Source organism: Rattus norvegicus, chromosome 2 (assembly GCF_021556685.1).
Source record: "Rattus norvegicus strain SHRSP/BbbUtx chromosome 2, alternate assembly SHRSP_T2T, whole genome shotgun sequence".
Lineage (NCBI taxonomy): Eukaryota > Metazoa > Chordata > Mammalia > Rodentia > Muridae > Rattus > Rattus norvegicus.
In genome coordinates, this window is record NC_141535.1 from 233,115,217 (window position 1) to 233,141,751 (window position 26,535).

General features: G+C 41.1%; 1 protein-coding gene across 4 annotated transcripts in view; it reads right to left on the bottom strand.

Annotated features, from left to right (window-relative positions):
* The window catches only part of Bmpr1b (bone morphogenetic protein receptor type 1B), a 332,846-nt gene extending 306,981 nt beyond the window's left edge, over nt 1–25,865 (bottom strand). For 2 of the 4 annotated variants that reach the window (XM_087625064.1, XM_087625067.1), the window contains exons 1-2: nt 25,761–25,850; nt 11,573–11,614 (exon numbers count right to left, since the gene is read on the bottom strand). The gene's annotated coding sequence lies outside the window, so the exon portion shown is untranslated. 4 annotated transcript variants of the gene reach the window in all.
* Between the last annotated feature and the right edge of the window lie 670 nt (nt 25,866–26,535).

A 26,535-nucleotide genomic window follows, 5' to 3' on the forward strand; every position in this document is an offset into this window, starting at 1 on the left:
ACTACTTTTAAAAGTTACAAATATGAAAAAGATACAGTCTGAAAATGATAGTTACAATCACTGTTTTCAAATTAATCCCAAAGACTCAGATAATTTTACAAAGTTCCATCACACTTTCCAAAGACTTAATTTTAATCTTATAGAAATGTATACAAAGCAATGAAAAAAAGTTACATTTCTATCTATCCCATTAGATTGGCATGTCTTGAACCCTGAGTCTCTCAGAGTTGATAAGAAATAAGAAAAGTTGAAAGCCGATCTCATAGTATCTCTTTCCACAAAGGGAACAGCATGTGATTGATTATCCCTAATTGGACCAGGAAAGAATCTGCACCCCTGATTTGATCAGCCTATGCCCAGAGATAACTGATCTCAATAAAATTACTTTGTCTAGATTCTGGCCTAAACCTTTTATTAGAGTCTCTAGACAAATAGCTCAGTAGTAATATCATTGGGTCCCTCCTATTACCCCATCCTAACCCTGCCTATAAGAATCTTCTTAGTCTTTCTTCTTCCTCTTTGTCTTCCCCCTTCCTCTTCCTCTTCTTCTTTAATAAAATTTGCTGCCTTTGCTTTTTTACTTACTTCTGTGTGGCCACGTCTCTGACCATTGGCAGCATGAGATACTGAAGTTGACTTTTAATGTCTATTTAGTATCCATCACCTGAGCCCTTGAGTCAGGAGAAAGTTCCCATCACTCTTAAAGATCTGCATCATTAAGTGTATAAAGCAAATCAAGAAACATTCACTAATGAGAGCATATCAACATTGACAGGAAAGGGAGTGCCCATGGATTTTGACACATAGTCCTTGCATGGTTTCCCTAGCCTAAGCTTAACCTAAGAGAAGATTCACTCTCAATTAACGTGGCCAAAAAATTGAGGCTCCTTCATTGCTCAGTACCCCCAGTCAAGGAATAAACACTCTTACCAGGAGGAGGGAGTCTGTGGCACTTCTCAATCTATAGTTCAAAGTGGCATTGGCAAAATCCATGGCAAGTATGGCTAGGACATTACCTTCTTCCCCACTGAGCCTCATGCCCAGGGACAAGGTTTTCCACTAGCAGAACATCCGTAGGACACCAGAACCCAGAGGATCCTAAGTACAGCTCACTCATGGAGCTATGCCACATAAGGAGAGGTAGCTTGTAACAATCACTTCTATAACACCCTGCTCACAGAACAATGGTTACTCTCCAAGGGAAGGAGGTCACTATACCAGATATATACTAGATCAAAAATTCTGCTGTGTGGTGGGGATGGGAAGAGAAATGGCATGAGAAAAGAGTGTGCCATAGCCAAAGGGAATCCTACAAGTTGGAGTTACTGTAGGCTTAGATTTTATTTAACCTATTGTGAATAAGGGATTTTAAATGTTTTAACCTCCTTCCTGGCCCATCATTCACCAGAGGTAATAGAAAAGAAAGGTTATGAAGATATAGGTGGAATGGGCCTATTTAGAAATAGTCCTTTGGAGTAAATTTAATTTGCACTATCAGGATATCAGCCATTCAGTTTACATGAATCAGTACGGTAGCTCGATCTACTCCTAAACACCATTTATGAATCAGCAAGGGCAGGTCGATCTAGAAGAAGCCACAAGGCTCAGTTGTATGTTATTTAGAATTAGTTCATTGGGGCAATTTTAATGTCTAAATTAAATAGATATGGATATTTTTAATGTCCAGCAGTTTATTTCAATAGTGTCAGGATACCAAACATGAATCAGCAGCGATGGCATGATGCAGCAGAAACAGCCAGGCCCCTGCTGAATTGGCATGAGCCAGCAGGAACCACCAGGACCAACAGGGACACCAGGAGAAGTTCTCTCCCATGCCTCTCTCAACAAAGTGAAGATCAATAAAGACAAAGATGTGAGACCAACAAAGCATTATAAAGCTAACTGTGCAAGCCAACTCTCACTACTGAGTACTATTTATACTCCCTCCAAACATTACCTGTCCACCATGCCAATTGGCCTGAGTCTACAAAAGCAGGGAAAACATCACCAAAAGTTTTTGTTGGTGTTTTTTGGGAGATTTTTTTTTGGTATTTTTTTTCTCGGTAAAGTCATGACAAAAGGTACCAGTAAAAAACGTGGCAAGGCACACCAATACCATTGATCGCCATCCACCATCTGTTGGGTTACATTTATATTTCTTCTTAACATCATATGTCCTTTTATGTGTTTGCTTTAGCAAAACATCTTTTCACCTATGTCTGCTTTAGTGAAACACTCCTTCATGTATCCACTTTAACAAAACATCCTTTCACCACATTCTTTTATGTGTCCACTTTAACAAAACATCCTTTCTCATGTGCCCCAACAAAACATCACTTGACATAACTGACTTTCCAAAGAACCCAAAAGTTTCCTTGTCTTGTTAGAGTCTATCAAAGTTCAAACCAAAGAGCAACCAGAAACAGGAAATGAAGCCGGAATGAGTAGCACCAGAGAGCCATCAACTACCCTAAAGGCCAGATAGTTTACCAAAGACAACTAGGAAATGGGATGCTAACAGACCTCCTGGGGATAGATCAAATCTCAAACACTGGCCCCAAAGGCTATGCTTACACAGTGGCCTGAAACTAATTCAATGAAGCAATGCATGCCCCTTTGGGCATTATCACTCAGCAATTAGTAGAGCCTGCTAGTTATTGTGGTACCAGAGAGCCAAAACTATATAAATCATCTCGGTGTAACCACAGAAATGGCGGACTTTAGGAAAATAAGATGGTTCCTCCAAGTAACTAAAGAAACAAGCAACAAAATGTTTATCAGAAAGTATGAAGAATCTGATTCCAGAATTGCTGTGTTCCCTAAAATGTCTAGTTGTCACCAATTACAAGAAAGGCTGAGAAAAAAGGTGAGGTAAAAGAGCCAGTACCCAGAACTACCTAACAAAGGCCAAGGTAGCAAATGTAACAGACCCCCCCCAAAGTAACAGCTATAAATTATGCCCAAGAACTAAGGGTTCATGCTCAAAGAAATAAAGATTGGTATGGAAACAGTATTTCATCAGACAGGAAAGGTCAAGAAAGACAGAGCCATTGTTTTAAAGTTGGAAATTCTAGCTACAAAAGGTAGAACAACCAGCATGGAAATGGAACAGAAGGGATTAACTACGCTTGTGAACTGGCAGAAGGATGAACAAACTGGGTCAATACAGATTACATAATCGAAAATATAAGCTGTGATAAATGAAGAAAACAGGGAGGGCTTTGGAGAAACATGAGATGTCACTGAGCACAGGTACCAGATGGGACCACCAAAGCCCCGAGAGTAAAGAGGAAGAAAAGTGTCAGCAGGAAGGAAGGACTGATACTTGTCCAATTTGATGAAATACTAATTTAAAATAAAAAAAAATAGTAATCCAGGACGCTCAGCAATTTCCAAGCAAAATAAACACAAAGAGATACACACCCAGACACATCATACTAAAAATACTGAAAGACAAGAACGAGAGCTTTTCACAAGAGGAAAAACAAGAATGACTTGTCGCACACAAGGAAACATCATTGACAGTTAACGTCTCACTGGAAGTGATTCACGCTAGAAGGCACTGAGTTTACCATACTCTAGAGGCACTAACTGAAAAACAAAGTTTCAAACGTCAATCCTACGTCCATCAAAGCTGTGTTTCAAAACTACACGTGAATTTATTAGCATGTATCAAGCAATGGATTGTGGGTATGCTATGCGACAGTAAAATTCAGTTATCAATTCGACTGAACAGAGTCATGTAGAAAATCAATGAGGACACTAGTAGGTGTGTCTCTGATGGTGTTTCAGGATTAGTAGTGTATGAGTCAGTTAACTGATAAGAGAAAGGCATCATGAACCTGTGTGGTACTATCCACTAAGCTAGAGACCCAAATGAAAGAAACGGCAATGTCATGACCCTCATGAGTTACTGTGTTTTTGAGCCATTGCCACTGCCCGTGAACATCATTTATCTTTTTAATTTGCAGTTGTACTCAGCTCCAGTACTCAGCATGCAGACTTCAACTTTGAGCATATACCACCACTGATATGAGATCTGCACCCTTATAGATTGAGTTTCCTCAGCTCCTCAACCTACAGTCTCCATTGTGAGCCATTCAGCCTTTGATCCTGTGAGCCAATCGAATCAATTCCCATAGATATTCTCATTCTCTCTCTCTCTCTCTCTCTCTCTCTCTCTCTCTCTCTCTCTCTCCCTCCCTCCCTCCCTCCCTCCCTCCCTCTCTCTTAGAAAGCAAAAACTTTATTTGTTATATTATCAATGTGAAGCATTAAAAATAAGAAACATGAACATTTCAGAAAATATAAATGTTTCTGTCTGTGGTTTACATCTCTAATCCCAGCATTTGAGAGGCCAATGTAGGAGAATTGTCAAGAGAATGAATGTGCTGTAGAGTGAGTTCCAGATTATCCCGAGCTGAAGTGTGAGATCTTATCTCAAGAAGAAAGAGGGGAGATGAGAAAAAAGAAGAGAGTGAGAGCCTCCCCGTCTCCCATTACAGAAGAAAACACTTGCAACTTGTGCATCTGACACAGACTTGTATTCAAAATATATCAAATATCAAACTCACAAGTAAAAAGTAGGCAAAGGGATTTGAACAAGTATTCCTCCAATTCAGATGTAGAAATGACCAATAGCACACAAAAACATATCTGGCATAATTATTCATCAGTAACACACAAATTGGTTATCAGAAGAAATCACTGTACACCTACTAGCATGGCTGCCAACCAAACCACAATTGTCCCACTATCTACAAGGAATTGGTTCCAGGACATCTGTACTCCAAAAGCAGCCAATGCTCATGTGACTTTATAAAATGGCTAAGTGTTTACATTTCTGTATACCTTCAATGGCATCTAGATCTTAGCCCCTTGCAGAATACAAATGCTATATGTATAGTTGCTAATCCTTTACTGCTAGGGACTTAGAAGAGCAAGGTATGTGCACACCTAAGACAGGCAATGCTCGAATCCTGCTTGATCCTTTGCTGGTTGACTTTGATGATGTGGAAAATGCAATCGCAATTGGCCGCTTGCCCTCAGGAGGTCTGTGAGGTATGGGATGGATTGGAAACCTTGTACACTGCTGCCGGAAATGTAAACCGCTATAGCCGATTTAGCAAATACTGCAATTGGTCCTCAAAATATTAAACACAGAGCTGGCCCATAACCCAGAAGGGTCACTTCCAGGTATGCTCCCGAGAAACAGCAAAACATATGTGCACACTATCCTTTGGGCATCAACATTATTAACATAAGTATAAACAATCCAAATGTCCACCTGCTAATGAATGAACCAACGTGAATGAAAATTAATAAGGAATATCTTCTGCTAGAGTATAAATGGAGTTTGAGAACATTACGTGAAAAGAGCCACTTACAAAAAAGATAATGTCTCTTAGATTTGTGGTTAGTGGTTGTAGACAATAAAGGATCTTTTTAAATTTTTATTACTAAAAGCACCAAACTTAATTTTAAATATAGATGCAAAAATCCTAACTGAGATTAACAAACCAATATATCTTGGCAGTATATAGCTAAAAACACATCATGATTAAAAGAAACTATCCCAGGAATATTATTACATCATTTTAACACAGAAAATAAATAATTCTACCACAAAAAGAGATTGGAGGGAAAAATTATCATGATCTCAAAGATGCCAAAACTAAATAAAGCACCCACATATGATGAATCCAAAATAAAATAGTATATTATAAACAGGTTAAAATTACTTAAAAGTAAAAATATGTAAAACAGAGACATACAGAGACTTTGCCTCAAAAGAAAACCCCTAGAACAATTGCTCTCTTACTCACATTGAAATTTGTCTCTATGATAAAGGGAGCCATAATAACAGAAACTGAGAAAATTCAAAAAAATCATCAGATCTTGCTACAAAGATCTATACTCAGCAAAACTGGAAAATCTAGATGAAATGGATGATTTTCTATATGGATACCATGTACCAAAGTTAAATGAGGATCAGATAAACAGTCCTACAACCCCCCAAACCACACAAAAGACCCAACAAAGAAAGAGAGCTTCAGACCAATTTTGCTTATGAATATCAATGCAAAAACACTCAATGAAATTCTTGCAAACTGAATCCAAGAATACATCAAAACAAGCATTTACCATGATCAAGTAGGCTTCACCCCAATGATGTAGGGATGGTTCAATATACAGAAATCCATCAACATAATCCATTATATAAACAAACTCAAAGAAAAAAAATCACATGATCACCTCATTAGATGCTGAAAAAGCCTTTGACAAAATATAACACCCATTCATGCTAAAAGTCTTGGAAAGATCAGGAATCCAAGGCTCATACCTAAACATAATAAAAAAACAATATACAGCAAACCAGTAGCCAACATCAAATTAAATGGAGAGAAACTTGAAGCAACCCCACTAAAATCAGGGATAAGACAAGGCTGTCCACTCTCTCCCTATTTATTCAATATAGTACTAAAAGTTCTAGCTACAACAATTAGACAACAAAAGGAGGTCAAAGGGATACAAATTGAAAAGGAAGAAGTCAAGGTATCACTATTTGCAGATGATATGATAGTATACTTAAACAATCCCAAAAATTCCACCAGAGAACTTCCACAGCTGAAAAACAACTTCAGCAAAGTGGCTGGATATAAAATTAACTCAAATCAGTATCCTTCCTCTACTCAAAAGATAAACAGGCTGAGAAAAAAATAAGGGAAACAACATCCTTCACAATAGTCACAAGTAATATAAAATACCTTGGTGAAACTCTAACCAAGCAAGCAAAAGATCTGTATGACAAGAACTTCAAGTCCCTGAAGAAAGAAATCGAAGAAGACCTCAGAAGATGGAAAGATCTCCTGTGGTCATGGATTCAGAGTTAACATAGTAAAAATGACCATCTTACCAAAAGCAATCTACAAAGTCAATGCAATCCCCATCAAAATCCTAACTCAATTCTTCACAGGGATAGAAAGATTAATTCTCAATTTCATATGGAATAACAAAAAGTCCAGAATAGAGAAAACAATTCTCCACAATAAAAGAACTTCTGGGGGAATCACCATCCCTGACCTTAAGCTGTACTACAGAGTAATAATTACAAAAAATCACATGGTATAGGTAGGGAGACAGACAGGTCAATGCTCTTCAGTTGTGTTTTAGCCCCAAGTGTGAATACCTGAGACCCACTTAGAAGGGGAACAAAATAATCACGGGAGGCAGAGAAAGGGAGGGACTTAGGAGGGAGAAGGGAGAGGGAGGGAAAAGGAGGGTGGATCAGGTATGGGGGAGACAGGGGAGAATCCCAGAGGGCCAGGAGAATGAGTAGAAATATGTAGCAGTGTGGAGTGGGAAACAGGGAGGGAACCACTAGAAAGTCCCAAACACCATGGATTTGAGAGGCTCCCAGTATTCAATGGGGATGACCTTAGCCCAAGTGCCCAAGAGTGGGGAGATGGAACCTAAAGAGACCACCTCCAGTAGATAGATATGGCCCCCAGTTGAGAGATGGGGACATCTACCCATCTCAAAATTTTTGACCCAAAATTATTACTATCTAAAGGAAATGCAGGGACAAAAATGGAGCCGAGACTGAAGAAAGGCCATCCAGTGACTTTCCTGACTTAGGATTCATCCCATGTGCAGACACCAAACCCTGACACTATTGCTGATGCCAAGATGTGCTTGTAGACAGGAGCCTGGCATGGCTGTCCTCTGAGAGGCTCTGCCAGCACCTGACTGAGACAGCAATCTAGTAAAGAACTGGGGAGTTCTGAATTTTACAACAACAAAGTGTGTCGTATTTCAACCATTTTCATAAGCACTCTTTAACATAAATTTAAATACTGGCATTTTGTGATCTAGACAGCATAAATAAGTCTAAATGAAATACGATATGCAGTTTTCTTTCCAGAATGAGAAACAAACAGAAAATTATCTACAAGTTATGCTCCATGGAGAGTCTTTCAGGATCACTAACACAAAAGAAGACAATGTGTTTGCTAAGTGAGCAAAATAATGCCAACATCTGTCTAGACTTTGTCATCATTCCCAAAGGAAAAGACAAGACAGAGCAACCAGGAGGGTAGACAGCCCGGTGGCCACCAACAAATGAAGACAGCCACAATAATGTTGGTGCCTTACCAAAACTACCAAGCTTTGGTTTGAACATAAAACAAAAGGGAGTCTTGGTTTATTATTCTGCAATAAAATACTTCCAAAGACTAACCTTCTTTAATTCCATATGCTTTTATAAATTACTAAAATTTATTTTTTAAAATAATCCATACCTCAAAGTTACTTACAAAGAGAAACAATCATGAGAAAAGGCAAATGAAGGCTTCCAAAGGGAAATGTTCAGACCCAAAAGAAAGAGGCTATTAATTTCTAGTTGTAGCAGTAATATTTGAAACAGATGTCTATCTACTTTCAAACTGGATCATGGTTTACACAGTTTAATAAAAGTTTAATTAAGGCTCTGCAACAATGTAAACTTGATCATGTCCTGCAACTAAACACTTGTTTAATATTAATGTCACTTCAAGCTCCAGTAATGCTAAAGTTAACCAGACTTTCCATAATTCATCCAAGAGAAAATGTCATTCACACTAAAAATATACAATTGGTCTTATTGTTTAGAAGAAATCACTTGAAATTAAAATGGAAGGATCCCAAGTTGAGTAATAAGGGAAGAATACGAGTTTGTGTCTACACTGTTTTTATCTCTAATTAAACACTTACATTTTTAATATGGATATTTGTAAGCTAAAAAGGTCTACAGCTGGAAATAATTTATAAGAAAATACTTTCCCATTAAAACTGATCGACTGGCTTTGTAAATTTCCCTTGTTCCATTTCAGAAAGGCATTGACATACAGTAACCAGTAAAGCAGGCTGTCAGTACCATATCAAGAGCTGGAATAGAGCAAGAGCACACACTCAGAGACCACTGCTAGATGCTAGGGAAGAGTTGTGCATCTAACTCCCACACCTCCTTCCATCAACAGATAACTCTCCCTTTTCATATTTAATTTGATATTTATTTTATTAGAAATATGTTTCCTCAACATTTTGAAATAAATTAGCATTAAAAGCATGATTTTTTTCTTTAAGGAATTGTCCATTCGTCTTTTTTCCATATATTTTGATCCTATCCTTTTTCTCCCCAAACTCTTCCTAGAACCTCCCCACTTCCCTAACCACCACCCACCTTCATGTTCCCCACAACATCCCCACAACAACAAGCTAAAAAGAAAATCAAAGCAGACAAAAGATAAAAACAGAACAAATAACAGCATAAAAGGCACACACTGTTTTGTCTTGACCAACTTCTCCTGGGCATATGCTCTGCCATGAAAAGTGTGCAATAGACCCAGGGATGCTCTGCTGGAGGAAACTCTCCCACCAGGAATCAATCGCAAATAACTTCTTGGTTAGGGGTGGGACTATGTCTACTTGCCCTTCTCTAAGCTGAGATGTTCTGAACTGATGTTCTTACTGACATTTTACAGGACAGCACACAGAGTTGAAGAGCCCAACTATCAACCCTGACACCCACTTCTAGAAATACGTTATCAACTCCATATATTAGAAATTAAAAATTGATACAAATCAAGGTAATAAAAACAGAAGAGGGGAAATGCCAATGGAAAAGGAGATTCCAAGTTGAGTGCAGTGTGATTAACACAGTGTCTTCCAAAAGTGGGTTATGATAAAGCAAACATGGTATACAGAGAGAGAGAGAGAGAGAGAGAGAGAGAGAGAGAGAGAGAGAGAGAGAGCGCAAGCAGAGTTTCAGCCATAAAGAAGAATGAAATTATGTCATTTGTAGGAAAATAGATGGGACGGAAAGTAATCACATTAAGTGAAATAAGCCAGACCCACAGATACATATCACATTTTCTCACATATAGGGAACCTAGAAAGCATGACAATATGAAAGAGACGAGCTGACAGGAAGATGAAGACTGTGTGGAGGGGAAGTGAGGGGGCAGGACAGAGAAAGGGGGTGACGGTGAACATTACATGGCATACTTGGATGAGAATGTCTCTGTGTAATGCGTCATCGCTGTACAGGGAGTTGGATGCTGATGAGAACCAGGCAAGAAGAGTCAGTAACACTGTGAAGATTCATGGGTAAAACTACACATAGGGAGCACACGTATGGGGCTATTCTGTTCATTGGCAATCCAACTTCCAAGAAACACGTGCATAGAAAGAGAGAATTGGCTTGTTCTGTTTTATATTCTTTCTCATACTGAGTCAAGAGTTTTAGTATCATAAACCCTGAACCATTTGCATTCCTACTATTTCTTCAGAACTCCAATTTCCCTCTTATCTTATTAAGACAAAAAAAAAATACCCCATGCAAAACAAATCTATGGGATTTATTAGACCCTTCCTCTTTTGTATTAATAGCAAATGCTCCATGATTAACTGTGAGGGACTTTGGCAATTTGTCTCCTCAATTACATTTCCGTTGGATTGATAAGTGTAATTTTCCTGTTAGCACGTGCTGACATAAAAACATAGAAGCATGCTGGGACTACAATTTTGGTATGGCTAGACCACTGTAATACAACCCACATAAAAACAATAGATTAGACCGCTAAATAAAATTATAGTCTCTTAAAAGGATGTTACTGATCAACTTGAAGATAAAAATATATATTGTTTCCTATACATTTTAAGGAAATCTATTCATCAATCTTAATACAATACAAATAGTTAGAATTTTAGGAAACGAACACAATGGGTGCTAACTTTCAAAAGAAGGAAACAGTTTAGCCACAGGACACCCAAACCCAGCTAAATCCCCATAGCGCTACTAAAAAGCATTTTAAAAGAGAAAACAGTATTGAAAGCCATAAAAAAAAAAGAGTTAATCAAGAAGGCTATGGGGAAATTACCTCGGTGATTAAAGTGATTACAATCAAAGAAATTAATTTATTATTATGTCCTTTTTTGTAAAAATTAGCCATTATAATCCCATATATTATAATCAAACACATAGACAAATCTGGACCTAAACAAAATCTTTTTGAACCACCGCTTTAAAGTTCTTATAAAAAAATAACTCCAAAAGAAGAACTATGAATTAATTGTGGCAAAATTACTGCCCCCTGACTAAAACTCATTCGCTACCATCAACTAAAAGGCTCATAAGATCTTGTCTGGAAGCAACCGCATGACAACTTTCTCATATAATACGTATAAAATCTTAGAGCTGATAGAAGGATTTAGACAATAAAATCCCCTCACTTTGGTCTGTGGAATTCCAAAACTCTAAGGAAAGACAGGGATGATGTAAAGCAGTTAATAGGGGCTCGCTCTAAGAACCTGATGATCTGTGATTGTCAAGCAAGGTGACAGGACCAAAGCATTTGAGATCCAGGGAGGTGGCCAACATCATCTGATCCATCGACCTGAGAGCTAATTCCCACTTTGCCTGCCTCCCCATCAAGTCCTCGTTCAATGTGCTGCTCGACCGAAAGAGGGTAGAGGGATGCAAAGTAAAATGAAGTCAGAACGATAAATGCTGAAACGTATGATGCTACCCCACCTGTTACTGTCACGAGAAACTGCAAATGCATCATCATCTGACCTGAAAAAAATGAGAACACAAGGAAGACTTGAATTCTATGAGATTAGCAAAAGTTAAAGTAAAAAATAACCAACTAGTCCTTCCTTATTTTACGGTTTCGTAATAAAATTATGAAGGGCCACTCGATGCTTTAAATGGCAGGTAAAATTAAAATAAATAAAAGGAAATGCCCTTGACTAGCATTACGAGCCTCCAGAACATATGAGGTCGCGGAGCAGAGGTTACATCATTAAATCCAGTAACGTGATTTTCACATAAGCTGGGTCATTAGCAAAGCAAATATCGGATTATTTATGCCCAACATAAACAGATTTTCCATAATGGAAAAATTATATTTTAGAATCTAGGGAGTCAGTAAGGAAGCTTCCTATCTGTTGGAAATTACAGCGTAACTCCGCATGGTCTTACAAGATCCACACTTCTTTAGAAAACCAAATGGTAATTACTTAATGAACAAAATGCTCTGATTTGGCAGAGTGCCTTTAATGTTTTAAATAATGAGCATTAAGAAGCAAAATTAGCATTTTAATTTTAATGCTGAAATTCATTTTAAACTTCCTCTCCATAGAGCAAGAATATATAGCAAGACGACATATGTAATCAGAGTATTCTGGAATCTAAAGATTTCTTTAGTTGGACTTCACTGCTGAAGTCATCATGCCTTATTCTAATATAGTTTACAAAAAAAACTATTATTGTGCTTATATTGAAGAAGGGGTTTCCTTCTGGAAAAGTCCTGTGAAGCAAAGAGTAAGAGCAGACAGCAACATTTTAGGCAGCAGTGTGCACCAGCCTGACAAGCAGTCTTGTTTCATTCCATGCCCTGAGGCATGCTGGGAGCCGAACCCAGCATCCCCTGCAAACAGAGAAAATGTATTTACGAGGTTCTGGATGCAAAACTCTTTTTATAGGTCTTTCTTGTGTCATTAATGCAGCCTTCCTATTTTTTCTCAAAATTCAATGTGGGCTCTTTTGCAAGGCAAGCCACTGAGTATACGTAGAATGCCTCCTTTAAATTTAAGTTTAAAATGGCATTTGGGAAAAAAAAAACTGGTCATTTTAAAATGATCTTCCCTTTCTGCAATGTCCTATTATCAACAGGTTATCTGAACTGCCCGGGTTCCAAATTTTACCAAAACATTATTGAATCAGTGTTGACCGATTACCTCTCCACAAAAGCGCACCACTTACACAACACTCGGATTACACACGAAAAAATAAGTGAGTTGTAAGAAGTGATAGCCTCACTTAAAGGAAGACGGGAGAAAGGAGGGAGGGAGGGAGGGAGGGAGGGAGGGAAGGAAGGAAGGAAGGAAGGAAGGAAGGAAGGAAGGAAGGAAGGAACTGCAGATGGTACTCTCTGAACAGAAATGTTACATAAGAGATGACTTCACCACTTCATTTCAAAAACATTTCTTCAAACAACGTGAACATTTTCTTTTTCTTTCTGGTACTCAGGAGCAAAGCCTGGGTTTCCCACAAACCACAAACAGGGTAGGAAATACCACCGAGGCCCACCCTTCCCCAGCAGAGCACCCTCTCCATGTTATTCTCAGAATACAATTACCAACCACACCACTCTTAACCATCCTTTAACTCCTCAGTAGTTTTTTTTATTTTGTTTTGTTTTGTTTTATTTTTTATTTTTATTTTTTATTTTTTTTACCTGTGACGGCACCTTCCACATGCAGCTACTCCTGTGAGCACAGTCAGACATAAGTCTCTAACTCACACCCAAAGCCTTTCTCAGCTTCAACTTCCAGGCCCACAGGGCCAAGGGACAATCATCTTTGTGCCTTCGAGCCAAGCAACAGACGGGCTCCGATATGTGAGGCTGGCTGTGGTAGTAAAGGCTGACGTGAGCACCCAGGGTCTCCACATGCTGAAAGCTGAACCCTGCAGAGGTCAGTTCCCCTGTGGACGGAGGAGGCAGTAATACCGTCTTCAATGGGACAGTTGTACAATGACTACTATGGTATCTTTTTTCCTACTCCTGTATGACTTCATTTTGAGCAGATGCTAAAAATTCACTTCTCTCAACCAGACTTCTTCCTGTTTCCCCACTCCGTGTTATAATTACTCCTTGCCAATCTGGCAAGTTTTCAAGTGTATGCTAACACATAAGGTCACTGAAGAATTTGGCAAACATAACGGGGAAGGCTGGCTTTGATTTTTATCACTGGGTAATCATTTATGGTAAACTAAAAATTGTGCAGCACCTAAAGGGAAAGACAAATCGATATAATCTATTAAATTTTTTTAAAAGCTCAAGGTTCCACCACAGAAGTTATTAAAAAGAACTTAGTCATCAGGATTCAATGAACATTTATTGGAGAAGCAAATACTGAAAAAAATGTATTACTTCACAAGAAAACAGCAAGCAGGGAAGGTACTGGATGGGATTCTAGTTAAAGATCTTTACAAATAATGGAGAAGAGGAAATGTAGATTATATTTTCCAGCTTTGCAAAGGATGCTAAAGATTTCCAGCACATGGAAGACCAAATCAGCAGGAAAACCTATAAGATTTCCATATCTTTACAGGCTACTGAGGTGAGAATGCCAAAACTCAAATCAGAATGCTATAGTGTTAGCGAACTTCCAGGATAATGAGTCTTGGTTATCATAAGGAAAACGCCTAAAAGAAACCTCTGAGATGATGCATTACTGTGTTCTCATATCCCCCAAAGCACATGAACATCAACTCAGAACATGAACATTGTTCTCTTATCTAAAGCCAGAGTTCAAGCCCAAGTCATAGCGAGAAGGTACAATACCTGCCTAGAACGCAGAAGGCTCTGGGTTTCCTGTCCAGCATGGCCAAGCAAAACCAAGCAATCAGCAAGATGGAAATTTTTCTCTGCTTACAACGCTGAGGGCAGCTCTATTCTAGCACAGCCTCCTACTTTAAACTTAGCTGAATAAAAAAAAATAGCAGGTAAGCAGAAATATAAAAAGCCAAGTAAGTGAATGAAATGACCCCAGTCACAGTCAGGGGGATGCACAGTAAAAAGCCATTGACCCTTTTGGGAGGTTTACAAGAGTATCTACTTTGGTTGAAGACTAAAATCCAAATCTAAGAAAGGAAAAATGCCAAATAATACTAACCAGTTCCATGACCACACCCATGATTTCATTAACACTAGACCCATGGTCTTTTAAAAGAAAGGAAACCAAGACACTCATAGACTATTAACTTTTAAATGTGAAATCATAGAAGGCAGGCATATTAGCACACAGCTGTAACTACGGGAACAAGGAAGTGGACACAAGAGGATGAGGAGTTCAAGGCCCCCTGGGTTATAGTTTCAACCATAAAGGTGTCAGGGGACACATGACACATGAGTTTCTGAGTTTGGATGTCCAGAGCCCTCATAGTCTGGTGTTGTAGCACAAATGTATAATCCCAGAGCTCCTATGGTGAGATGGGAGAATCCACCAAATCTTAAGAGACAGCTAAGCTTGGCATATTCAGCTGAAAATAGATCCTGTCTCACTCAAACAAGGTGAGCCCAAACACTCAAGGTTGTCTAACTTGCATAGGTACATCACAGGGCACAGAGGTATCCAGACACACAGACACACCCCTACACTTGCACACAAAGATTCCTAGCCTAATCCTAGCCTTCCCTAACATATCCTTGCTGGAGTAGTGAACTAAATCAATTTCAAACCTCATCGGTTTTCTCAACAATGGCTCCTTTTTCCTTCCATATACAGTCTATTCGTGTTCTCCATTAGTTTTTGGTAGTCTATAATCTAAAATTCTAAACATATCTTCTCTTCAAAGTAAGATTGAATTATCTTTTTCACACTCTTGATTTAGAATATGACATCAAATTCATCCAGATTGCATAAATATTTAATTCCATTTGTGATGAAGGCATTATTCACAAGCTACAAATATAAAATATTATGGTTAAACTGCATTATACCTTCCAGGGCTTGAAGAAGTGAGCCAAAAATGGAATTTATAGACTCACATTAAGCCAGAGTACATTGCAAGTAAGTTTGAAGAAAACTATGTAAGAATGCACAAATATAACTTTGAAATCACAAGCTTAAGTGCTTGAAATTTCAAGCAAAATGGGAAATTGAGAAGTTCTGATGAAACTTGTATAACATGATTTATGGCATTTTTATATAGTAACAAGACTTTGCAAGAAAATTAAGGGGATATTTTTAGGTATTTGTGAGATCTACAGTGAATGCATTTGCCTTTGTTGGCCTCTTTGACATGGCAACAAGTTTCTTTGAATGTTTAAAACATAGATACTTCATCAAATTCTGAGAAAAGTTACATAATCGAGTGACTTTATATAAAAAGGAAGTATATCTGTAGGCATAAGTTTTTGGCAGCCTATTTTAATAAGGGTTCAGCATCTCCTCTTGTCCTCCACCCAACAGACGTAGTGGAAGGAAAAAGATATGGGGGAAGTGGACTCGGTCAGCAACGGTTCTTGGGGGTGGGGGCGAGCTCAATCTTACTTGTCAGCAATTCAGTCCCATACCAAACACCAAACACGACTCAGCAGCCACAGACCTCTCATCAGGCAGAGACCAGGCACAAACCAGCAGCTGTAGCTCAAACCAGAAGAAACCGCAAGGCTCGCCAACTGGCCCGAGGCAAGGCCGCTGAAGCAGCAAGCCACCACAAGAACCTCAAGAGAAGTTCCTGGGGAGAGTTTCTCTATGGTGTCCCCACTAGCAGAGCTCAACAATGCAGTGTAAGGAGAACCAGTACACGTCTGCCATTAGTAAGAAGGGCGAGGCAGAGCAAACCAAACCGATGGATGCTCCTTTCTGTGGGGTCATGTTTGTCTTCCATCATCCCTTGTCCTTTCCCAGGTATGTTATAACAAAACGTCCTGTCACCTGTGTCTGCTGCAGGAATACATTCTTTCCCCTGTCTGCTTTAGCAAGACCTCCTCTCACCTGTGTGCACCAGCAAAACGTCATTTGACATAACTGATTTTCCAAGGAAACTGGAAGTTTGCATTTCATGTACCCTTCATTATTAGCTCACATCATTAAGGTATTAAGGCAATGCCTACTCAATATCAAAACACCAATCTGTTAAAAAGTGCTGTCGCAAGGGGGAAAACTGAGCACGCAGGGTAAACATTGGTGTTTTAATTTTCTTTGACTTCGAGAAAGGTATTGCTGGAAAGTTGTGCTCTCAAGGAAGCATGAAAGCAAGATAAAGACAAAGAGCAGGGAAAGAAACAGAGAGTGAAGGTGTGCACAGAAGAAACAATACTGCTCAGATATTCTGGGATTTAGGAGAGAAACACAATTTCAAAGATTCCGATTATGACACCTAAATCCGATACTTTGCCCTTTATCCTTAAGCTGCTAATTCAGAAATATTGACAAGATGAAAACGTAGAGTGCTTACACCAAGCACACAAAATGTATCCTGCATGCATCACTGGGGAGAAACTCTGTAAGAAATCTGGGGTTTTAAAGCAATTTTGAAATTTTCATGTTTTCATGAACTAGTAACTAAAAGAGAATGCAAAAAATGCAGCACACCCAGTGTTAGACGAAAGTGAAATATGTAATGTGTCAAGGCCACGCATCTATAGGAGGCTTTAGATTAACTGTCATTATTTGTTTTAACAAACAAAATCCCTTGCTTTTCCACAAAATTTCCATGTGTAAAGCTGGTTTGGGAGACATGAAGTTGGATATATGGTCCTCTCAGCTACAGCATCCTCCACAGAACGCTAAAATGAAAAAATTCAGTCAATGTCTTAGAATTAAGAATACCTTAAACCCCTACATTTAAGGGGTAAGTGCATAGTACTTCATAAATATGCACAATGGTGGTGTAGGAAATGCCTAATTTGCCTACAAAAAAATCTCTAGGGTTTGATGACTAAGGCAAGGAGTAAATCAGGTCCATGGAGAATCACTATGAAAAACATAATCAAACTTAAATGCTACAGAATAAAGATCATTTTCCAAATTGATTCCAGAAACAGCTCCTAGGTAAATGTCTCTGAAAGCTAATTTAATTCAATTAAACAATGTAGCATGAGTTACCTCTTCAGAGAGAGTTAAAATATTTTTATTTAGTGCAGATGTTAAAGATAAGTCTTTAAAGGAGTGATTGATTTAATCAAGAGAATCGAAGGCTCGAAGCTGTGTGCTGAAGACTTGGGAATGAGAATGGTTTACTAAGCAGGTATGTGTCAGCTGTTAAAACATCCATCGTCTCCAAAGTGCACAAAGGAAAAACCTTCATTGTTTCATAGAGAGGGGATTTATTATAAACTGCCATATAAATTCAGTATTATTTCCTCCTAAAATCACATAACCTAAAAGGCTTATTATTAGAAATCTGCCTCAAATTCTACAATGAAGAGAACAGATTTACCATCTGAGAATTAGGCACAACCATGAGGACCTAGCCTGATCCTCAAAAACCCCAAGTGAAAAGAAAAAGGAGTAAAGAAAGAAGAGAAAGAAAACACACACACACACACACACACACACACACACACAGAGGCTAGGTGTGGCAGCTCATGCCTGACGTTTCTGTACTGGCTGAGACAGGAGGACAATGGAACTTGCAGGCCAGACAGTCTAGTCAAACAGGCCAGCTCCAGAGTTGGGTAAAAGACCATGTCTAGGAAAGCTAGGGTGTGAAGCCCATAAGGACTGTACGTGATGTCAACCTCTGTGTGGAAGCCACCCAGTGCCTACACGTGCACGTGCACACTCACACTCAGTAGTTACATTTATTTCAGAATGTCTCCCTGTGACTCTTTTTAGTTAATCTCTCCTTATGGAAGTTGACCAGCAGGCGCTCAGGAGGAGTGAGCGAGGCCTCCAGAGCAGTCTGGCTGTGGATTCCTTCTAGCCTGTCTAGCTGTTGGCTTCAACACTGATGTGAGTCATAAAAAAAGAAACAACCAGAGATCACCTACTCCAGGTCCTTTCAAAGGAGCCGCCAACGTCTCGCCAGGCAGTTCCAATTTCTGAGAACACTTGAAATGAAGGAGCAGCTTACTCTAGGTGCCCCATCCTAATCCATATTGTCTCTGCTGTCAGAACTGGACAAGGAAGGGAAGGCAGGGAGGAAGGGAAGGAAGGGAAGGAAGGGAAGGAAGGGAGAAAGGAAGGAAGGAAGGGAGGGAGGGAGAGAGGGAGGGAGGGAGGGAGGGAGGGAGGGAAGGAAGGAAGGAAGGAAGGAAGGAAGGAAGGAAGGAAGGAAACTCTTTTGAGATGTAGATTCCTAAGTCACATCAAGTGCAGAAAAGTTGTATAAACAGACAAGAAAAAGGCAAAAATATACTAGACCCAATTTTGTAAATGTCCAAAATGTTAACAGTGGCTCCTTCTATATGGTAAAAGAGATGACTAAATAAAAGAGCTATATGATTCATGTAATTAATGCCTGCAGTCTTACACACAAGAATCTGAATTTCCAGAAGTTATTAATGTAGTGAAGTTGTTGTCTACTTTAAGTTTCTTTTTCTTGCCTATTAAATTTTTCAAAAACCCCCTCATTAAAAAAAAACACTAAGGAGATGAACAGCATTGTGACTTAATTTTCAGATTATACAATAAGTATGTTTTAAAACGCCTATATCGGTATGGAATCAAGTTGCCAGTGAACGTTTAACAGAAAATATAATCAACATGCCTTTAACCCCAGCACTCAGGGAACAGAGGCAGGTGGATCCCTGACTTCAAGGGCAGCCTGGTCTACAGAGTGAGCTCCAGTTCAGGCAGGGGTGCACAGAGAAACCCTGTCTTCAAAAAAACCAAACAAACAGAAGAGGAGGGAGAGGAAAATACACATAACAAACTGATATGTATGGTCTTAGTTTAAAGATGCATAATACACTAGAAAATATTTTAAAGGAAACATATGCCTATATAAAGCTTTTAATTCTAGATAATGACACAAAGAAATGTAGATCCCTTTTCTTTTTCCTTTTTCCTTTCTTTACTTTTTCTTTTTCCTCTTTCTTTTTTTTAAAGACAGGGTGTCTCACAACATAGCTATGGCTGGCCCAGAACTCAGAGGTCACCTCCTTCTGCTTCTTCACTGCTGTGATTAAAGCGGTGAGCCACCACACCGGGCAAGAGACCTATTTTCTTAAAAATAATCTGCAACTTCTAAATTTCCTGTCTGACAGATTTATCATATGTGTCATTAGGAAAAGCTTCTCACATTTACATACTTCCCAAGCCTGCATAACAGATGCGGGTTACTGACGGCCCCTTCCATGTGCCCCTGAACCTGAGTTCTTTCTGAGCTCACACAAACGATCCTGCCCCACCCCCTTGCTTCTCTCTTTCATCAGAGCATATTTCATTCAGCCTCCCAGCAAACCAAATTTATAAGCCTGTACGCAACTGTTTATTCCAGGGCCCCTCCCCCAATGCCCACTCAAAACAAGAGTCAAGACTACCTTTTGCGTGGCCACACTACAGATCCCAGTGTCTGGCCCTACACAATGACTCTATAAATACACACTCTATTCCTGAATGAAGAACAAGCAGCAGCAGCCTGTATGCACAGAAAGAACACAGGTTATTAAGTAGAGTTTAAACCAGTGAAAAGATTGACAGTATACAGTATACACACACACACACACACACACACACACACACTGTATATACTATATATGTGGCAAGGATCATCCTCCAGTTTTGGAGAGAAGGCAGCTGTCTACCAGAGGTAAGGGAGGCCAACTGCTCTAATCAATCCAAGGATTCCAAGAGAAAAGACGTGTGCAGAAACCAAGTGATCGGAAAACAGTACCTTCCTTCACACAGCTTCCCATAAACTGAGGAGGCTTTATTGATAATCTACAGTCAATAAACTGTGAGCAACAAAAGAGCAAACAGAAGAGCAAAGCAGAGTGCTCAGGAGACCAGAACCTGAACCCCAAGGGGAGCAGTGACCTTCCCTACAGGCAGCCCAAGAGAACAGAGCAGGGAAAGAACCAAGAGAGCACATGGCTTCACTTTCCACCCTCCTTAGTCCTGTATGCTCTAGCAGAGCTTCCCAGCAACCCAAGTCACCTGACATCAGGGTACTTCAGCCAGGTTATCTGTTTGAGCAGAGAAGGTGAACTAGAAGGGTCCTGGATAGGCAGAAAGGGCATCTGACATAGCAGTCAGTGGAGAGAAGCACAGATGATAGACAAAGGTAGGGACAGCAGAAAAGATAGGGGACAGGTAGAGAAGGGACCGATAGGCAATATGAAATGACCAACAGCAGTGGCAGTGACGTCCACACACAGAAGAATGGGCTTAAGATTACTATTGAGTCCTGTACTGCACTCTGTAATGAGAGAAGGCTTTAGGCCAAGCCAGCGGTGTGATGGCTACGGGTGTTGGACCATCACAGAAGAGCAACTTCCTCCAAAGAGCCGAGAACTTAGTGCCTTTTATAGATGGTTGTAAAGTGTATTAGTTAGATAAAACACACTGATTCCTAGTCAGAGATTAATTTAGACAAAGCCATGATCATTACTGACTTCCTGGAATCACTTTGGAGCCATTAATCATCAAATTAACTAGTGACAGATGTTTCTGTACTTATTTAAATCCCTATCTATCTAACTGTTATAAAAATGACTAAAATGTTTATCTCAATATAACCGGGCAAGAAATGTTACAGACATACATATATTGAATTGTACCTTTCTTTTCCTTTAGCCAAGAAGCAAATACAATGCTCTGGGGGTGGGGAGGGGATAATCTCAACTACTTTGTATCTGCTAAAGCTGCAGCCATGTCCAGCCATTTATTTAGTGGTTGGAAAGGAGGAAAAGTAACATCGGGTGAACTCAACATTCAGTATGATTTCATTCTCACTACTGCCTACTCACGCTCATGGCCCTGCAAGGAGCTGAAATTCAGTGGAGGGTGAAGTCCAGATCTCACAGCTCAGGCAGCTCTTCAGGAAGCTTCCCACGTTTTCAAAGTTGGCAGAAAACAAAGCCACTCAGACTGGAGGATTTCCACTTGCTTTCCTTCCTCTATGGCCTCCTTTACCACAAAGGAAGCAAGGGTACAAAACCCCCTTGCCTGTACCCCTTTGAACAGAGAAAACCAAATCTGCACATGTACTGACCACTGTCCCCAGGCCATACTTCCCAGAATGCACCACGGTTCCCCAGACAAGAAGCAAGCATGCAGCCAAGAGGCATCTGAACGGAGATAAGGAGATTGCGGCTGGAAATTGTGAGATGGAACTGAAGTCTGACATTTGGAAGTAAATGTCTGGCTGTGGGTGGAGCTTAGTACTAAGTCCTGGTCTAAGACTCAGGGTTATAAGTTCCTTCCCCAACACTTGAAGCAAATGAATGAACACGATGAATCAACCCGGTGACCCTCCCATTCGGTGATAAGGATCAATGGCTCCTGGTTCCACCCTTGGCCAGCTGCTCAGAGGAATCACCACACAGCCTCCCACAATCTCTCACTGCAGACACTATGTTCTCACTAGACAGATGCGCTACGTCATATCTGCTCAGTTCTCAAGCAGCTTCCATCACGTGCAATAAAATGTACTGTGGACCCAATGCTTCCGGCTTCTGATTTGGCTGTCCTTCTAAATCCATCTCTGTTGTGGGCCATCATTTCCGGCCAGAGTATGCCCATTTTTTTCCTCCTGGATCCTCAGGATTGGCTTTCTGATCTGGTCATCTGATTCTAGGCTGTCCCTCACTCCCGTCTCATAATCCAGACGTCCACTACTAGAGATGACTTGAGCTTATATAATCCACTCTCTTCCCTCTCTGTAGCAGAAGTTCAGTGAAGAAAACTGTGTTTCTCTCATGTCTGCAATGTCTCTGTGATGTGTAATGGTGAGATGTCCAGATATTTAAGTGAAAGCAAAGTTAACCAAGATAATGGCATATATACTATATTTTATACTATATATACTTTTTCATATATATATACTTTTACATATATACATATGTGTGTATATATATATATATGAAAAGATGTCAACGTGTAAGTGAAAAGATACCACACAAAATTGTGGAAAAACTGCCTGGGGTAAACTATATATTATCCCTTTCATTTTTCTGTGGATGAAATGGAAAAGTACCCAAAAGCAACATCACACACATCCCTCTGTCACCTCCTGTGTCATCACTTCTCTCCAGTTTTTTGGAGATTTGTTTGTTTTTTGATACATCGTTGTTGAGATGGTATCTTACTGATATGTAACCCTGGGTAACCTAAAACTTACAATGTAGGCCAGGCTGGTCTCACCTCCTCCTGCCTCTGCTTCCTGAACGCTGTAATACGAGGCATGTGCGCTCCCTCTCAGCTGTTTTCAAGCATGACTTTCCAGGCACGTCACAGGTGAAGCAGCTGAGTTTTATGGGAGCTACACTGAAGGCCTCTGGTAAACAAAACAAACCTCAAGAATGGCCACTGATATGACCCAACCCATTTTTCCCTCTTTCCTCGCCCACTTTCAACACACACACACACACACACACACACACACACACACACACGCACATACACACACACGCACACAAAAGTTGTAGCCATGGAAGAGAAAAATATACGCATCCTTTGAGCTTAAATGTTCTTTGCGGGTAAGACTAACACCTCTGCCCGATGTCTGGAACATACAATCAACCGGGAAGCCAGCACTCTACAGCAGAGTAATTCTCAACTACTACAGGTTAGGTTTCATTCGTGTCTTCAGTTAGTTGGCATGGAAAGAAACCCTTAGAATGACAGCCAGAGCTGCACTGTGTCGTTGAAAGGAATCAAGGAGGGTTGGTCTGATGGCAGTGACTGAGCCATAGCTCAAGAAGATCAAGGAGCCCCTCCCCAGCCAACAGGCATCACTAACTCAGCCTGTGGGTCAAGCTCCTCAGGCCTCACCTTCCATATCCTTAATACTAGTATATGGTGGCAAGATGCTGCAAACTCTCTGATCCCTAAGTCAACAGTCTGCTGTTATTCTCTGAGAGTCTACTTCCCCTGACCTACCGAACCTACCAGGGTGGGCGGGGAATGAAGGAGAACCAATTGTTCTTCATGAAATGTTTAAGAATCCATTCGATATCAGGAACTGTTCTTGACTAAAATTCCAAAAATCTCACCACCATGAGATAACCAAGCCAGGCAGGGGAAAGCTAAGAAAGTGGCCACACCAGAGAAGTGACTATTAGGAGATGCGTGACAAGAATCCCGAGAGAGAGAAGAAAATGGGGAAAACCTCTAACTCGCTTTTAAAACTTGGATGATAAATACTAACCAGATGCTTAGGAAGAGGGGGGGAAGGCGTCCTACCCCCCCCCCCACCAAGAGATAAAGCGTGATTTTAAACCACCCCCGTGTCTTCAAATTAATAACAAAACCAACATTTGACATCATGAAAATACTTCATCAGGTTCTCTCAGTTTTCAAAGTTTATGAGGAAGACTTTAATTCCTTTTAATAAATAACGTTTAACACCTGGAATGTTCTGGGAGCCTTTGGGAACAGGCCACTAGTTGTTCGAGTGGTAATAAGAAGTTACTCTGGGCCAATAATCATCTAACAGGGGTTTCAGACGACCCTGGCCGACGGCACACAGGCAGCACCTGGTAAACAATTTGGCAAAGGAGCTGCAAACAGTGACGATTCGTCGATCAAGACTGCCACCTCGCCAAGACCCAACATTGTAATTTCAATGTCCACAAATCAGCGCTACTAAAATTCAGCAGCTAAGCCCCTCACACGTGTGTAATGAGATCATATCAACTTGCCTCCTGTGACCAAAAGGAAAAGGTGGTTTTTCTAAATGGTAATTCAGATTGGACAAATAACACACTGTACCCAGTCCTGTAGCCCTGGGCCATATTTTGCTAAACACAAAGGTACACTATGCAGGAATAAAGAAAACCGAGAATGGCAGTAATTAGCTGCAAGCTAACTTTTCCATAAAAAGCCATCACCGGTATGATTTGCTTGCGCGCGCACGCTTTTTTTCTGGGGCCACACAATGATCCAAGTGTGTCGCAGCTAACATATTTCACTAACATGTAATATCCTCGACAACGTCCTTGTAATGAGAATCCTCCAAAGAAATTATTGATCCCTGCAATGTCTCATATTTTTTTAAAGGACTGACAAATCCTTTCCTATTTTCTTTGCAGCTAGACATAATTCTCCTTGATCAGCAGAGTGTAAAGAGGTATAGAAGTACAAAGTTGAAATCAGTCTTTTCCTAAAACATAAATGCCCCGCTGACATAGACCATTTCCCTTAACTTCCCCCAAACGATAATTAGAGAAGTTGTGACCAAGATCCCCAAAAATATGCATAAGAAAGTAAAGACTTCGCCTCCGTGAAGACAGCAAAAGGCTCTCACACCAAGTGATTTTTCACGTTATTTTCAACTGCTCTTCAGCTGAACACCATCCAGAGGACTCACGGAGCCTTTTGTTTTTCCAGAATCCAGGAACCTTCTCTCAGGTGGTTCCACTTCAGGGCAGATACGTCTGGAACCTTCTGTTACTCAGCTGGCTTCTGTTTCACTGGCACCTTTGTGCCCCTCACAGTAACTGACCTCACCTTGGGAGAAGGTGACTAAGAAAAGAGCAGTCCCTAATAACTCCAGGAAGCCACAAGGTCCCCATTCAGAACACAGAGCACTCAGCCTCCTTGGAGAGGCTCAGAGAAACTAGATACCTGCCGCCCCGCACAACTTCCGGAGGGTCTTTCTCCAATGTCAGAAAAACCTCACCCTGCAGAGAACCGATGGGAATACTGTGGAGGGACACGGGAGGGAGGAAAGGAGTTCGGGGAGCAAGAGGTGGGGAAAGTCAGTCACTAAGTATGGACCCGCGTTGGAGAGACTCGGAAAAGTGGAGGACGGAGAGGATGGAGTGACTAAGGGGCTGGAGAGAGCACGAGAGGACCGGAGGCTGTGGCTGTCCCCTGAGCGCGGTGGAGCGAGTCCGGGGAGCAGGCGAGGCAGGTGGCTGGTCCCGAGCTGGGCGCCCCTTGGCGTCCCCAGCGCTCGTGGCCCGGGAGCGCCCCGCTGTCCGGGTGTCCCGCTCCCCGAGGAGCACGTGTCCCGCCCCGATCGCCGCACAAAGCGCGGGCTACCTCAGAGACCCCTCGATCCGCACCCCAGATCCCTTCCCAGTGCCCCTTACCCGCCGCCGCGCCCCTGGTCCCGGGTCCTCGGCGCCCGCACTCCGAGCACCACGCCGGCAACTTCAGCCTCCGCCGCTGCCGCTGCCGCTGCCGCCGTCGCCGCCGCCGCCGCTGCCGCCGCAGCTCCTGTCCCTCCTCCCGCTCCGCCGCCGCCGCTGGAATTTTTCTCACTCGCCCTCTCCAGCTCCCACTAGTGACTGCAGACTGCGAGCCAAGCACTTAGCGCAGGGATTACGCGGCCCGGCGCCTGGAGCGGCCCCAGCCACCTCCAGAGCCGTCCTCAGAGCATCCCTGGCGCTGCAGCCGGACAAACGTCCCCGGCTGGTCCAAAAGCCTCGCCACACGCCCCCTTCAGCTTCCAGAAACAAAAGCGCGTGGAGGCAGCGCGGAATGGTGCGAGCTGGGAAGGACTCCAAATGGCAGAGCGCGGTGAACTTCAACTTCTCCGGGGCCAGCGACACTTTGGAGAAGTTATGGAAACGTTGGTCACACACCTCATAAAAAAGGGGGGTGGGGGTGCACATCAAATTAGTCTCGGGTGAGGGGTTAGAAATCTTGAGGCGTATGGTGGGGCTTCCTAGGAAAATAAATTTTTTCCTTTATACAGATATTTTGAAACTGTAAACAATGAAAGGCAAAGCTAAAAATTCCACTTGTGTTTGATGAAATTTTACAGTTTGGCTTGAGAAAGCATTTGACATCTTTACTTTGTGGTCTCTTGGCTACGTCTATAAGTGTTTCGACACTTGGAGAAATAAATATAAAGTAAGGTGA